The sequence below is a fragment of the Triturus cristatus genome, chromosome 2_1 (genome assembly GCF_964204655.1).
Source record: "Triturus cristatus chromosome 2_1, aTriCri1.1, whole genome shotgun sequence".
Lineage (NCBI taxonomy): Eukaryota > Metazoa > Chordata > Amphibia > Caudata > Salamandridae > Triturus > Triturus cristatus.
Window position 1 is genome coordinate 1033573679 of NC_140581.1, and position 17129 is coordinate 1033590807.

General features: G+C 44.1%; 1 protein-coding gene across 1 annotated transcript in view; it reads right to left on the reverse strand.

Moving 5' to 3' along the window:
- The window catches only part of LOC146866278 (uncharacterized), a 215626-nt gene that overhangs the window by 83552 nt on the left and 114945 nt on the right, over window positions 1-17129 (reverse strand). The gene's annotated exons all lie outside the window — the stretch shown is intronic.

Below are 17129 nucleotides of genomic sequence, written 5' to 3' on the forward strand. Positions count from 1 at the left end.
GCTTCATTAATTGATAATTTGAATTTTTTGTCTAAAAACCTCTTAATGTTATCGTCCAGACCTTCTTGTATGGAAATGTGAGAAGGATTACCATCTGAATCCATTGTTATTAAATAATTAATTAATTAAAGGGAACGAGACCCAAGGTAGTCAATGGCTGGACTCAAAAAATATATGTATTCATAAATAAGATGAAGTTCAGTTAAATTAAGATGTTTGATTGAAAAATAGGCCTGTAGGTGGCAGTATTGCATAGGCAAACCTCGTTACGAAGATCGGCTCCGAAAAGACCAGCAGCTGTCAGGACGAGCTCGTTAATATCGGTTAGGGGGCCGGAAGAGGTAGGCGCGAGAGGCGGAGACGCTATGGAGAGACGTACTCAGTGTTGGGGGAAGACGCGTGAGGAGACGCGTTGGCTGGAGACTGCTCCGTGCTCGGGGAAGGCGCTTGAAGACGCGTTGGTTAGATCGAGAGCGATGGCAACGGAGCGAGGATGCGCTCCCGTGTCTCGAGGTCCAAGATGTAACGAGACACGGGAGAGCGCGTTTTACAACTCGGTAACCACCAAAAAGGTGAGAGGTTTAAATATAAATAACCCATGACCTCGAAGGCATAAAAAGGCGAATAATTCGGTGTTACTAATGGGTACAGTGCTAAACAGCAAAAGATAACAGTCTGCTAAAGTAAATATACGAAGAACACGTGTCGGAGTATGCCAAAGGGAAAGGAGGTCAGAAAAGGGGGTTAAATCCGCCGTAAATTGGCAGATAAAGTTAAAGGTAAAAGATAACATCATACAGTCAAAAATAAATGAAATAACATCATACAAAACATAGTTATGAGTAGTCTTACTCTATACCAAGTATATAAGTCGAAAAAACTGTGAAAATATTAGAATATTTAACCAATAATCATGGACAATAAGGGCTAGAGTAAAGAAGGTACTTAGCTGTGTCAGGGCAGCAGACAAAAGAGGATGAGCGTTACCGGGACTACCTACTTGTTATGTTGTTAATGTTCTTTTGTTTATGATGTAATAACATTCTTTAAAGGGCTGCATGTTTGGGCAGCAAATAAAAGTATTTGCATAATGATAGCCTCCGGTCTTGTAATGAAATACTCCTTTGTAAGATATAGTGAAAGTCACAGTTATGGGAAAAGCTGGCGTTGTATTATCCGTCAGAAGGAGGCCCACACCAAGTATGAAGAGAACACAGTTTTTTTCATTGGTTCTGAGAGCACACAGGTGCATGATTTACAAGCGCTCATTTGATGAATCTTTTTTAATTGACTGAAATGCAAAGGGAGTTAGAAATAATAAAACAATGCAACTTTCTTGAAGCCCATTTGGCCCCACAATAAGGGCCAGGAATCAGTAATTGAAGTGAAGTAGTTTACGTGCAAATTAATAATCAGTCCAGTATATATGCATATCAAGAGAATATTAAAAAGATACAGGATTACAGCTGGCAAACTGAAATATTGCAATAGGTTTAGTCTCAGTAGAATAAGATATGAAATAATCACAACCAACGCAATAAAAACAAGCATTTGCAATGCAATAGGTCTCGCATTGCTGTAAGTTTGAGCTATCGGTGTTGTATTATTATTTGCAATGCCAATAGCTCAAACTTTCAGTAATGTGAGACCTATTGCATTGCCAATGCTTGTTTAGTATTGAGGAAGAAGCATTTTTGAATGTGGGAAGGGTCTATGTTTTAAGAGCAGCAAGACCCTTCATGATGGCCCTTTTCCTCCCTCAATTATGGTAACAAAGAGCGTACTACTGGCCACAGGTCTGCATATATTGCCCTTACCATACAGTTTAATCATGTACAGCAATTAATAAACAAACATTGGTAACATGAGGACATGGACTTAAATCCATTCAGCGAGACAAATGTCCTTAAATACGCCTTATGAGTAAGGACTCCGTAGTTTCCTGTGTAAAGTGATTGCAGCATGAATCTGTGAGGCAGTAAGTATTGATATTCCAAGTTGTTTAGGCTGCACTATGGTAAAAATATGGAATTTGACGCTTGCTCTGTAGACAAAAGCCTGAGCACACTTGTTTACGTACCATGTTTTATTGGGCATATATATTTGCTCTGACATGGTATGAACTTTATGCTTTAAGATTTATATCTCGGGCTGTCTACTAGCATCTACAACCAGTCACATCAGTATAGTTCAGATTAACATGATCATAACAAGTTCCTTTGTAGCACTCACATAGCTACAACTAAAGAGGCAGGATGGTGTCTCTTCCAGTATTCTTCAATAGACTCAGTAATAGTCTATAAATGAAGCAAGCTCGCTAAAGTAGAGCTGTGAGCAAGGACAAGGTGTGTGTGCCTTTAACAGACCAAGTACACTAAAGCACCGAGACAGGAGTGTGAGGGTTCCACTCAGGGCCGGACTGGGAACCAAAACCGGCCCTGACAAATTGCTCGGCCGCCCCCTCCCCCCCCCAAGGGTTGGGGGTGCGGCTGAGCTCTTTACCAGGGCCGGTTTTAGGCCGATTTTATTACAGGGACGATTTTGCAGCTATGCTGCAAAAACTACCCTGTAACAAAAACCGCCCCGGGGGCCCAAAACCGGCCCCCACCCATGCGGCGCACGGGGGATTGCCCGGTGCCTGCTACGGCCAGTCCGGCCCTGGTTCCACTGCACCCCAATTAAGCATATTTTTTACTACTCTACCAGCCAGTTGAGTAACACGAAATGACGGGGACTCCCTGCCTCTCATATGTCACGTATATTTATAGGCCTTGTGTTGAAAGGGGCCCTCTGACTGGTGTTGGCACCACAAGGGTCTGGGTCACACCCCTGCTACCATCGAACCTTGCTTACATAAGGACTCAAGTGCACCTTGTTACATCACTGCGAAGCAATTGAGTTTAAACACAGCACATGGGAAACAGAGGAATGGCTTTTTGGCTAAAGGAGCAATACATATATTTTGAATGCTGCTATGAATGACTGGAATGTGCAAATCGAAATATGATATGCCAGCAGCTGCGACCTCAAGATATCAAGGATTATGTTTGGAATTTAATATGTAGAATGGCTCGTGGTAAAAACAGCTTTAAAAAGAATTTATTGCATTGCTGTTACATGCATCCTATCTCACATATGCACTAGTATTTAAATGTCGACCATTGCAATTTCTGATATTTAAGAGGGAATTTAGAATGGTGTTAAAAGCACGCTTGCAGTGGGTACAGCCAATTTCAGCATCCTGGGTGACCTCAATTTGCTTTTCGATCTTGTGCAAGATACTGAAATCTGCAGTCTGCTTGCGGATTTGGCAGCTTGCCAATTAAATCAATTGGTCCCCGGCTCCACCCATTCAGCTGGCCATCTGTTAAATCCCATCTTTTCTAATATTCCTCTTGCTACGGTGGAGACCCCTAAACCCGTAGGTTGGTCGGACCACTCTTTGGTATATATGTCCTTCCCTGCCCCCGAGCCCCTTGACAAGGCTGTTCAACTGCCCGTCTTTAGACGCCCTTGGCACAAACTGAGGCTGGAGGATTTCCACGCGCTTCTTGCTGCTAATCCCCCGGAACCACACAACGATGCAGATGTGGGCTATAGATCTTTTCGCAATTGGATTGTCCAAGCGTTGGATTCCCTCATTCCAGCTAAATGGTTTAAAGGCCGCACTTTGGACTCTAGCCCATGGTATAATGACTCTCTGACTGCATTGCGGAAAGCGTGTAAGAAATTGGAGCGCGCGTGGAGAAAGGAATATGACCCTGCGGCTAAAAAATGCTATTTGGCCGCTATTAAAAACTATCATAGAACCATTTGTACTGTCCGAGCGGCCTATTATGCCAATGAAATAAAGCTAAGCCCTAATCCAGCCAAATGTATTTTTAAGATTCTCAAGGACCTCAGAGTAAGGAAAAACTCCTCTGTTTCCGTGGTTACATCCGAGCAACAGTGTGAGGACCTGGCAACTTTTTTTGTTGACAAAGTGGACACCATCTATCGGTCCTTTCCGCAAGGGTCTCCTCCTCCTGTTGGTCTTTGCGGATCTCCTCCACTGCATTCTCTGGCAGCTATTCCCAGTATCACGCAGGAAGAGTTTACTCTACTGAGTAGGAAATTTAAATCTGGCTCTCCGGACGATCCTTTAAAACCCGTCCAGTTCAGGGACTCACTTTCTCTCTTCCTGACCCCTCGGTGCCAGGTTGTTCACACTTCTTTTTCTACAGCTGTGGTCCCTGTGCCGTGGAAACAGGCAAGGGTATCTCCTATACTTAAAAAACCTTTGCTTGACTCGGCAAAACTGGAAAACATTTGGCCAATATCCCTCCTTCCTTGGGTAGCTAAGATCGCTGAGGCTCATGTTAATAACACATTAATGAGATTGCTGAATACCAAAAACATATTGGATCCCTCTCAGAATGGTTTCCGCTCCGGTCACAGCACGGAGACTGCTCTTCTGGCTGTGACAGAACATCTGCGGACCATCCTCGATTCCGGTCACATGGTGGCCCTGATCCTGCTTGATCTGAGTGCCGCATTTGACACAGTTTCGCATGGGATTCTGCAACAGCGTCTGGAGGAAAGCCGGTGTTGTCGGCCTAGCACTAGAATGGTTCAGATCGTTTCTGACAGAGAGATCATTCCGAGTGTCGGCCCCCCGTTTATTTCCCAGGCTCATTCCATAGGTCAGGGGGTGCCTCAGGGCTCTGCACTGAGCCCCGTATTGTTTAATCTATATGTGCAGCCTCTTGCAACGGTGGCCAGGAATATGGGCCTCACCATGGTCTCATATGCAGATGATACGCAGCTGGTGGTGGCCCTCTCTGATGGTTCCACACAGGATGCTTCTAGGATTAGGAGCTGCCTGGTCACAGTTGCGGAGTGGATGACCATAAACTGCCTCCAGTTGAACGCTAATAACACGGAGGTATTGCTGGTGGGGAAGGACAGGAGCTTCTGGAGTGAGCAATGGTGGCCTAACGCTCTTGGTAGTACCCCCACCCCTAAGTTGGTGGTCAAGAACCTAGGGGTATGGATGGATTCTACCCTCAGTTTTCAAGATCATACTAAAAAAGTTGCTGGTGCTCGTTTTGGCCTCCTTCGGGGACTTAGGCCTCTGTTGAAGTTCTTTGACCCGCCTACGCGCCAGCTGATTGTTCAATCAGCCATTCTATCTAGACTACACTATGCTAGTTCGCTCCTTCTGGGGGCTAATCAGGCTGAGGTAATGCGACTGCAGCGTGTCCAAAATGCTGCCGCCAGAGCCCTGTCGGGGCTCCTGCGTAATTGTCCCTCTACTGGTGCAATCCGGAGGCTACATTGGCTACCCATGGCCAAGCGGATCCAATTTAAGGCTCTCTGCCTATCTTTCAAGATCTTGAAGCTTGCATCGCCCAGCCTCCTAGTTAACCTGCTAGCCCCGTATATCCCAACTCGCCAGCTGCGCTTCCTGGGGCAGCATCTGGTTAGAGTCCCCCGTGTGAAGCGCCTTCGGGCCAGGGGCCGATCCTTTCGTTGCTTGGCAGCCAAGCTATGGAATTCCTTGCCTCCCCAGATCCGTAGCATGGATCGCCTGCTGGATTTTAGGAAAGCAACCAAAACTTTTATTTTTCCCTCTGTCTAGTAATTTCTTGTCCTTCTGTATGTCCCTTGCGCCTACCTGCTCTGTTTCTTAGCCCTGATCCTTCTGACGCTGACAGCGCTGGGACACTTCTTTGCTGAGGCAGCTGTGCGCTATATAAACTCAGATAACATAAAATAACATTATATGTGTTTGGGATGCGGGAATCAAAGGGGGTGTGGGGAGGGGCTGCACACAGTTCCTTAGACACAGGAAAGAGACTAAATGAGACCCTAGAAAGCAAACAGTGAGCAGGTGTGGCGATGGGGGTGGGGGGGGGCTTCTTGTATAAAGCATGACACACACAACATTGCCAGTGGACACTTCCATGCAGAAACTGTGATCATTCTAGAAAGAACGATCCCACGAGGTGATAACACTGGAGCATGCAGGGGCGGTCGGGCGCTGCTGCATTTATAAGGTCTGCAAGGGATGTTATAAAATGTGAGGCTAAAGAAACAGTAACACTGCAGCCGCATTACTGCATGCTTTAGCACACATTATCTGCATTAGCACACAGTATCTGTATTATCATACATTGTAATGAATCTTGTGAGAATATACACAGTGTCACAAGAGGGCCTGTACAATTGTAACACCTCACTTATCCTGAACTTCATTATTGGCAAAATGTTACTGCATGGGACAACTTTAAACTTGGCAAACTAATACATGGGGTGTTACTGCACATGGGATAGTAGTCTAGAATTGTGGGATACGCTATGCGACAATTTCTGGTGGTAACTCACGAATCTTGACTTACTATTGTACTGTAAACAAGACAAGCATTTCTGTCGGTGATTGGCCCCCAGAGAGCCAACTGCGCCTTTGGATCGGATTTCAAATGTAATCTATATAATTATAGGAAAAAGTATGTTCTGGCTGTGGTTACTAAGGGACATCACCTACCAAGGTCTGACCTACCGCGAAGCGAAGCTACTAAACGAACATACAGCGGAACATTCAAGTGTAATACCAACCAGCACATACAAGACTAACGAAAGAAAAGACGATCTGAGTGAGAGGCTCTTCGAGAACTGGGTGAAATAGTAGCGCCCATCATAGACTATGTGGAATTAATTTCAATGCAGGCAATTCAGTAACGTAAATGAGATTTCATGGGCAAAAATAAAGGAGTTTCAGGCTTCACTGAAAGACCCTAATTTGAATGCTTTGCATGAGGGTACCAGAAAAAGAATTACGAGCATGCAACAAAACAATGCATTTATTGCATGCCCAAAACTAAAGCCAGTAAGTCGGCAACCAAACCTACAATAGGTGCCAACCATAAGTGTTAAGAAGGAGCTAAAGCAACACATTGCCTTACTTTAACTTGTGCCACCATTGTGCTACTGACCTGTGTGCCTATACTTCGTAATAGACAGCCTGTCCTAGTGGGTAAAACCAGCAAGCACAGTGAGAACCTAGGGTGGCGCTATGTGAGGCTGCAACACGCAGAACCAACATCCTATATAGTTAAGCCAAGACACACAAACAGACTTCAAAGAGGAAGGCAAAATAAAATATGTGTCCTTGTGTAGCGCAACAGGTGCTCATGTAAAGCGCTCCGATACCCGATACCTTCGGGTGAAGTTTGCGCTATATAAAAAAATAATATATACTGAAACCAGCCCACCGTTCCTCTGGGAATTAAATTTTTCATGTTTGCAGACGGACCTCAGTCACAATACCTTTTAGCAGGGCTGGGGGTAGCTGAGCTGAAGTTTGGGACACTGCGAACAGGCGGTTGAGGAACAAAGCCAGTCGGGCGCAGACAGGAAGGAGAAGATGTGAACAATCAGCTTCCTGAACAGCGACGCGGCGCCCACCTTCCCTCACTGTGGGCCCATTGTCACCCCGTGAGTGCCACACACTACCAGCCCTGCTAAAAAGGTATTGTGACTGAGGTCGGTCTACTCAGTAAACACAAACAAAATGTACAAAAGACCAACGAGGGGTGGACAGCCATTCATCTCTGCCCTGTCGGCGCAACCAATCTGAGCCGAGGCAGGCAATGAGCAGGAGATGGTGGTGGTGGAAGGGAGGGAGAGTACAACACTGGGAGATGCAGCGCAAAGCTGCAAGTAACACGAGAACGTTATTGCAAAAACACTAAACCGGGCGCCTTGGTAGGCACCGTGGTGGCACAGTTAAAAGTAGACCCTAAAGAGTACAAATGACTACTTCCAGCCTAGCAAAACGGAAGTGATGTATCGGGATCACCAACCAATCAGGAGCAAGCAAAGAAGACTGATGCTGGAGTCTGGCTATTCTAAGCAGCAGGCGGGATTGCACGCAGTATACGGACTACAAGAGGTCTTGCATACAGCGCATGCGGTAACAAACAAACAAAGAAATCGGAAAAGGTGTTTCTTAAATAAACTCCGATTCTCTCCCCTAAACATGAATTACTACTGAAGTCATCTAATCAAGGCTCTTAGTTTAGCATTAGGATGGTTCGTAGAATAGGGTCTCAAGGAAATTCAGAAGTGCAAAAAGGTGTCAGTATAGTAAAGACTCCAGTTGACGTCTTCCAGAATTGGAATAAGTGTTTAGCATGACACTTTGCACTTGCAAGAATAAAGGAAGCAGAGGTCTGTACTTCTCAAAGTCTAAGGGAATCTGTTCTAACTTCTAACAATGTGAACACTAATTAAAACCAATAAAACGTTAACAACAATCATATCTTCCCGTTTCACCAGGAACCAAACATTTCACTTCTCGTGGTATGCATTCGCAACATCACTCGAATTTCTCATCTCACAGAAACTTGGAGAGTTACTCAAACCTTGAACATTTTCCGCTCCTGATACACGATGAATAGGAGCCTTTATCTGCTCATTAGGTCTTCTTCTTTCTTGCCAAGATGTCTCTTCTCAGGCCTTACAACCAAGAAACTAATACAGACAACAATACTTGTTTCTCTAGCTAATAAAATCATGAGACCACACATTTAAAGGAAATGAACTGGCAAAGCAAATTACATTTCAGTTAAGGTATGTAGTCAGTCTAACTTTAACTAAACATTTAATGTGCATTTCAAATAAATGGTTATACTTGTGCACTTGTAACTCAGAAATAATTGCAAACGTGAGTAAAAGCATATATGATTACACATTCAAAAGTAACTCAATAAATGCAAAAGTGACTTAAAGTGTAAATGCAAATGTGAATACAGAATACATGTCTTCATGTTCAACTGAACATTTACGCACATGTTTATAAAACTATTGTTTCTACAGTGAATATGTATCTTTAATGTGTTTAAATGTTCACACATATTAATAAAGTTATAGCACACAGTAAATATAGTGTTACATCTAGGTACATAAGGGCATTTCTGTGATGTGTGAGGGCGGAGTCTAAATTGCGCTACTCCAGTTTCTACTCAGTGGGATCCTGAAGAATGTACAACTTGGAATTGGATTTCATGTTTTAATTGTGTGAGGCTTGTTAGTTAGTGAGCTCACATTCCCCTGTCCACCATTACAGGCCGACATATTTTCCTATTCTTGCTCCTTATTTTTCTGCTCATAGAGTTACTCTGGAGAGAAACAGACTCCTTATCATTCTTATTATAACCTTCACTTGGTTCTTATTTTAATGTTATATTTGCTGACATCTAGGGGTATATTTACTAGCCCCTATCGCCACCGCAATGTCACTTTTAGTGACATCGTGTTGGCGATAGGGGCTTTGCCTTATTTACAAGGCAGCGTTAAGCCACTTAACGTGGCTTAACGCTGCCTTGTAAATAAGGCAACCTTTCATGCTGTACTTACCGTGAAAGGGGAGGGCAATGGGTGTTGTGGCGGGCGTTCCACCGCAACACCCATTGATTTTGACGCTGCCCCCAATTTACAAGGGTGGAGTAAATGGGAGGCAGTGCCAAAATAAAAACCAAGGAAAACCTGGTCTTAAACAGGCGAAACGAGGAGAATTGCTTTATTTCAACTCGTTTTTGCTGTTTCCATGTGTGCTGCCTTGAGCAGCACACAGAAACATCAAATTGCAAATGATTGTTTATGTGCAGGAAGGTGACCCTTTCGCACATACATAATAAAAGAAAATAAAGTTTTGCAACTTCTATGTATGCTGCATTAAGCAGCACACATAGAAGTTTCAAAATGCCATGAATGATTGTTTATGTGTAGGAAGGTCTCCCCTCCTGCACATAAACAATCATTTCCCCCAACGCAGAGCAAGGGTACCTGCGTTGGCGCTTGGCCGCTGAACTCAGCGCCAGCAGAAACACAGGGGTGCGCCGCATTCTTGTGAATATGGCACATCCCTGCATTTTCAGAATGGAGAAGCGTGGTGTTAGCAATGTTTGCTTAATGCCACACTTCTCCATTCTGTTGTAAATATGCCCCCTAGTTCTTCTGAATTTTCCGGACCTGCCCACAACCTCAGCCTAGCATAAGGGAGTTTCTTTTATGGAAACAGGACTTTGGGCCTGATCACGATGTTGGTGAGTCCGACGGCCTGTCAGTGGGAGTCCCACTGACATTGGCCCCTGCAGTCCGCCTTCCGCATTACGATGCGGCGGGCGGAGGCATTCGGTGGAGGGACTGTCTGCCGTGCTTCCAACAGGCTCATGGAGCATATCGGAGTGTCATTAATTCCTACAATAGGGGCGGTGCCAGCTCAGACACCGCCTTAGAGATTACAATGTCCCTTTCTGCAATAAAAAGGCAGGCAGAAAGTGACTTTGAGGTCCCCTAGCAGGCCTCCATTCCCCCCTGGCCCTCCCATTTGGGGCCTGGGGGGCACCTATGGTGGCCCCGTAAACATACCTGCACAGTGTGGCAGACACCACACGGTGCCTGTCACAGAGTATAGTAGAAGATAATGGTTGGTTCTGTCGAGCAAGACAGAATTTCTTTAGTATTTGTATTGGTTGTGATCAGTAGGAAAGACCAATCAATGGTATATAGTTACCATACCATACAGGCAAACAAACAAACTGAGACTGGCATAATAAACTCCAGAAAGTGGACGATCAATTATTTGTCCTATAACGTATCTCACATTATATGTACAGGTGTAAACAAGCGGAAAACCATAAAGGCATCACTATGTGAAATGTTGGTACGGTATGTCTTGTTCAGTACGTCTGCTTATGTATCTAAATGTTTCTGTATGGTTCTCCACTTGTTTACACTTACACATGTACGTACAGACAGAACCAACCATTATCTTATACTGTTACAGTGCCCTATGTTCTGTGAGATACTGGGCCGCCCCATTAATTTTTAATAGTATCACAGGGTGCAGGGATGTTTTCAAACATGTCTCTTAGCAATTAGGCTTGTGCTGCAGCCCTTCCCGAGCCGCTGCACAAGCCACAATGCTAAGAATCATGTTTCTGTCCGCCTCCATTGAGGTCGGATCATAAATTGGCAGGCGGGACCCCCTGTCGGCCGGTCCCGTTTCTGCAATGATGGAAGTCGGACACTCCTCCAACCGCCATCAATAACCAGCCCCATTGTTTTGATTTTCATCCGTTGTCTTTAATGACGCAATATTACTAAATTGAAGATCAGGTGAATTTTCATGCATGTCAAATTGATTTAAATGGGGATAATAACGTTGCTAATTTGTTAATAAACCATTATGGTTTGCAAACTTAGGGACATAGATCCAAAACATTTTTGGAGGCCAATAGCTGCCTGATCTGCAGACTTGGACTGTTTGCGACAAAAAAAAAAGATTTTTAAAATGTACAAAAGCTAAATTTCCAATTGGCAACCTGCTTGGAAGGGTGTATATTCCTAATACCAATTCGCAATGGCATGTATGAATGTTTTCCATCCAAATTACGGTTACAAAAAAATTATTTTTTAACCAACACCTCAAGGGCTGTGGTAACCATTCGTAAATGGGAAGGAGTCCCCCTTTGTAAATGATGATACAGATTTTTGGGGAGCGCAGGCAGTAGTTCCGCAGACCTCTGTCCAAATCTTAAAAATTGAAACATAATCTTTTCATTTTTTTTCTTTTTAAACGCATTCCGTTTTTCTTTAAGGAGAGCTACATAAAAAAAGATTGCGTTATTAAAAAAACAATCACAGACAGAATGGTCTGCAGACCCAGGCAGGCCTGCATCCCTGTGATGTCTGCAATACCTAATAGGTTGCACACTGCAACCTACCTCCTTTTTTATAGATGAGATAGGTCTATTGCGACCCCGTTAGGAATCGCTGTTACTAACTTGTACATTTTTGTTCATTAGGAATTGCGATGTCCTAACTGTGATTTGCAAAGAAACCACACTTAGGAACTTGCACTTGTTCTGTGTTTAGGTAGACTAATGATCAAGAAGATGGTTCACCAAAGGTGTGAGAAGGAAGTGAGACCAGGAAACAACAGACATTTTTGCTACCATCAGTCCCTGCACCTTCAGCCCAATTTTGACTGATGCCTCTTGCAGTAAAAGAAGAACCAAAAGTTGCGATATCAGGGACATGATTCTCCATTGAGGGAGATGGACATATTCCATCCGAGTGTTGGAGAAGGACCCAATGAAGAGTCTGTCCTAGGCCAGTACCAGCTTTGACTTTTAAAGATTTAGTAGGAAAATCAACTCACCCAGACAGTCGCATAGTTTCTTCACATCCTATTCTGCTTTAGAAAAGAAAAGAACACAACAACCAGTCTTCAAGTTATGGAAAAATGCAAACCCCCTTGACAGTGTAGCACCAGCATCGCCACAGCCAATACTTTTGTAAAGACGCTTGGTGTTAATTTATATAAAAAGTTTTATATAGCACGAACAAGAACCATGAGGGTATCAGAGCACTTTACAGATGAGAGAAAAAGAGGAGACCTATAAATCAGACAACAGGGTGGTCAAAAGTGCAAGGGGAGAAAAACTTTACGTCGGCATGACATACATAGTCATAAGCAGTCTAATAAAATAATAGGGTGCAAGACATGAGTCAAAACGGGTATGGAGAATAAAGGAATGAGAAAAAATCGGAGGGACTAATAATAAAGTGAGTATGAAAAGTGCAAACAGAGGTAACTCTGAAAACCCCAATCAAATACAATTAAAAAGACAGGTAAAAATGGAGAGTAGAGTCTTTGAGTGCTTATTGGGCAAGGGGTTTTAGGGCAGGAATTTGATCATCAGTAGCGCTTTAACTTCCTTTTTGAAAATTATCATTGAGGGGATTGTCCTGAATTCTGGAGGCAGGGAGTTCCAAACTCTTGGGGCGATACCTAAGAAGGCTTGATCGTAAGTTTTCTTTTTACTGAATTTCTGCAGTTTCAGCAGAAGGGTGCTGGCACTTCTGGAGGATCTGAAGCCATCAGATAGTACACGTTTTAGTGTGAGGTATAGCAGGGTGTTGTAATATAAGGCTTTATGGGTCATGCAAGCAATTTTTAGTTGTATCTTTGCTTCATAAGGGAGCCAATTTAGGGTTTTCAGCTCCGGGATCATATGGTGGTATCTTTTTGAGCCAGTGATGAGTCTAGCAGCAGAGTTAACCCCTTCAGTGCCCATGACGAGCTGGACTCGTCATGGGCCGCGGTTGCGCTGTGCCCATGACGAGTCCAGCTCGTCATAGACCCCGCCCGCTAATGCAACGGCCGGCACAGGGCGGGGAAAGGGGCGGGCACTGAAGGGGTTAAGAGAGTCCCTTAGTGGAGCCATCTTTAATCTCAGGAGGCCACAGAGGGTTGCGCTTCCATAGTCAAACTTGGAGATCACCAGAGATCGCACCGCAGATTTGAAGTCGTTGGGGGGGAGAAAAGGTTTTATTTTCCTTGGGGTGCTCATTTGTAAGTTCGCTCCCTTGGTGAGGGCAGTAATGTGCCTCTGCATGTTCAGGCTCTTGTCTAGCATTATGCCCAAAGAACTCATGGAGTCAATGAAGTGTGGTATGCAGTTAAGAGCTGTTAGCTGATTCATCCATTCGCTGATGACAGATGATTGATTAAGTGGGGGCGATTAAAAGCAATTCCGTTTTCAGAGCATTTAGTTTAAGATGATTTAAAGTCAGCCAGTTCTGGGCTTTCAGTAGAATGATGTTGAGGGAACTGAGATCATCTGGGGAGGAGACTTTCAGGTACAGTTGGGTGTCATCTGCATACATTTGATAATGAACATTGGATAGTTTCAAGATTTCAATGAAAGGCTCCATGAACAGGTTGATGAGAGTTGGAGAGTGTGTGAACCCTTGTGGATCCCCTAGATTAACTGAGGAGGGATTAGAAAGAGACTGATTAACCTTGTATCTTTGAGTTCTATTGTGGAGAAAAGATGCAAACCAATTTAGGACGGGCCCTGAAAGCCCCATGTATGTTCCATCAAGTTGAGTAAGCAGTCATGTTTAGCTGTATCGAAAGCTGATGATAGGTCAAAGAGGATCAGAAGGTAAGAGTCGTTCTGATACAGCATTTTGAGCACATCATCAACAATGTGGGTGAAAGTGGATTCTGTACTATAACCATGACGGAAGCCAGATTAGAATTGGTCAAGTAGATGGAAACATTCTATGTGATTACAAGGCTGAACGTGGACATATTTCTCCATTAGCTTGTCCAATGTTGAAATGATGGAGATTGGACGGAAGTTGTTTACGTCGGAGTGATCAGCCGTCAGTTTTTTTAATAGGAGTAGCCTGTTGAGCCTTAAGACAGTCTCGGATAGAGCCTTGAATCAGCAAGGCATTGACTATCTTGGCCCATAGTGGGAGTAGGGTCTGTTTGATCTCCTTGAAGAAATTCGATGGTAGAGAGTCACTGAAGTGGTTGGGTGGTTTCTGTGCTGTGAGAGTTTTTAGAATGGTGTTATCATCCAAGATTTTGAATGAGCTCCAAGATGCGTTGTTCTTGGGGGTAGCCTGGAGTGAGCGACGGTGCCAAAGATTGGGGGGGGGGGACTGATAAGGGGTAAGATTGGAAGGAGCTCCAATACAGTCTGCAGATCAAATTCCGTCTTAGTTGTCTTTCCGATGAAGAAAGTGGAAAAATCTTTGCAATTCGGCAATGAGCATGGTACGATCTGGGGGAGATTGAGTTTGCTATTTGATTGAAGCTTAACAATTTCAAACAGTTTTTTGGGTCGATTTTTAGCTAGGTTTAGTTGATTTGTGAAAAAGTTAGCTTTGCATATTCTAATGCATTTGTTACAGATGTTCCTTAGTGTTCTTACATGTTTGAGATGATCAAGAGAAGGCGACGACCTCCACAACTTTCAGCTTGTCTCGGATTCCTTCCCTCAGCGTTTAGACTACTGTTGTACCAGGGTTTGGAGATTTTGGAAGGCATTCTTTTTAACTGTAAAGGAGCGACCGATTGTGGTGTTCAGTCAGGTTGTGGACATCGGACATAGCCTGGGGGGGGGGGGGGTTAATGTTATTACTGATGGTTGTCAAAACATTCAGGATAATGTTTTGCAGTGTTCTTTGCCAATGTTTGGGGTTTTTGGGTGAATTTTGATGGTACTTACAGATTCTGAGATGAGGAAGGTGATGCAGTGGTGGTCTGTTCCGTCGCAAGTGACGATAGAATCAAGTTTAACAGATTTTGGATTGCCAATGATTTGGTCTGAGGTTGCTCCCTTGATGTGCAAAGGGCTGTCACATATCTGGGTTAAATTGAAGTCCCTCAGGAAAGATTTCAAGCTATTTACAGAAAGATCATTCATGTCATTCCAGTGGAGGTTGAACTCTCCAAGGAAGATCTGAGTGCTGTGATGATCTGCATTAGTTGAGATAATTTCCCTAATTTGTTCGATGAAGGAAAGGTTGTCTCATGGGGGATGGTAGAACAGGTGGAGTTTGCAGACTTGCCTTATATTACAAGCAACCTCAATGCATAGGTATTCCCACGCTGGGAGAGCAGCAGAATTAAGTTGCTTGACCACAAGATTGCTACGGCAAATACAGGCAATACCTCCCCCTGGCCCACTAGGGGGAATATTAACAAGGAACAGGGAAAATTAACGCTAAGGGCGCTTAGCGTTAATTTTTTTAACGCCCGCTATAGCTGGATAATATCGCCTGGTTATCGCGTTATTAGCAACGCTAACCGCCTAGGCGGTAAAAAATCCAGCGATAGCGGCATTTTGGGAGGTTATCGCTGGTAATGTACCGATAAAACTACAAGGATAGGGATATCCTTGTTGATAGCCCATGGTGGACTTAGCCATGTAATCCACCTCCCATTGGATTACATGGCTAAGTCTGAAAATTAGCAAACGTAAAAAAGCAGCGTTTACTGTGGTTAGCGCTGCTTTTTTTGTCTCTAACAGGGTTAGTGTGAATCTTGATAATAGGAGAAATGTCGCTTAGCGACATTTCTCTTATTATTTTGCTCTGGAACGCCCAATTTGCATCTCATTAGAGATGCAAAGGTAAGCGTAGTGAAAAAGGGTGCTAACATGCAATTTTGCATGTTAGCACCCTGTTGTTGATAGGGCGATATTTTTATCTCCATTTCTTTGGCTTTTAAAGCCAAAAAAGTGGAGATAAAGATCTTGTTAATATGCCCCCAGGTCTGTCTAACCTAACAATGTCATAACTAGGAGGGACTAGTAGGTCAAGGATAGGAGCAGAGGAGACATTTAGCCAGGTTTCGGTCAGCATTAAGAGATCTGGCTCATGGTCGAGAATGAGGGCAGCGATATCTGCTGCATATTTTAAAGCAGATCTGCAATTGAGAAGGATGCATTTAAGCTTTGAGTTGGCTTTGGCAGGAAACTTGTGTGAGGTGGTGTCTAGTGTGAGGTTGTTTTTATTTAAGGCTCTGGGACTAGTCATGGGTTCTCTGTGCGGGTCGGCTTGAATTGTTTCGAGTTGACAGTTATTGAGCATATTGGCGGCGTATGTTGGGTCATAGGAGCGAGTGAATATGCTTGTCAGTCAGAGGATCATTTAGTCAAATGGCTCAGGTAGGGTAATTTGGGAGGGGTAAGGTTTTCCATTTGAAGCGAGGGGGGTAAGATTTGGAGAGAGCATTGAGAATGGTTGACGTGATGGAGGCCTACTTCAGTGGTATGTGGGAAAGGAGTGATTCTGAATGTTTGTATCGAAAGAATTGCTTAGTTCCCACTTTTTCGCCCGTTCAGAGGTGAGGAGTAAAATGCTTTGAACATCAGACTTGAGTTGTTGGATGGCTAGGGTGATCTGATCCAGCTTGGATCCAAGTGAGGTGTTGATGTGGGGATCCGAGACTTGAGGCCAGGAGTTGGGGGGGGGGGGGCTCAAGAGAATACTTCTGGAAACATGTTGGCCAGTGAGAGCCATCTCGGGCGATGAAGGGTTATGAGTGGAGCGAGTTTTTACGGGCAATCGGGGGGGGGGGGGGGGCACATATATGGCTACATAAGAACTCTGGAGTGAGAGGGGTCTGATTGTTAGCCGGGGTTGGAAGTTCCGTATCAGGCTTTGAGGACAAGTAGTCTATGGGGAGGGTTTTAGGCACATTGGTAGAATTAACAATAGTGTTGTAATAGGTCAAGGGTAAAGAAGGGGTGATTATGTGACTATTGATGGTGTGT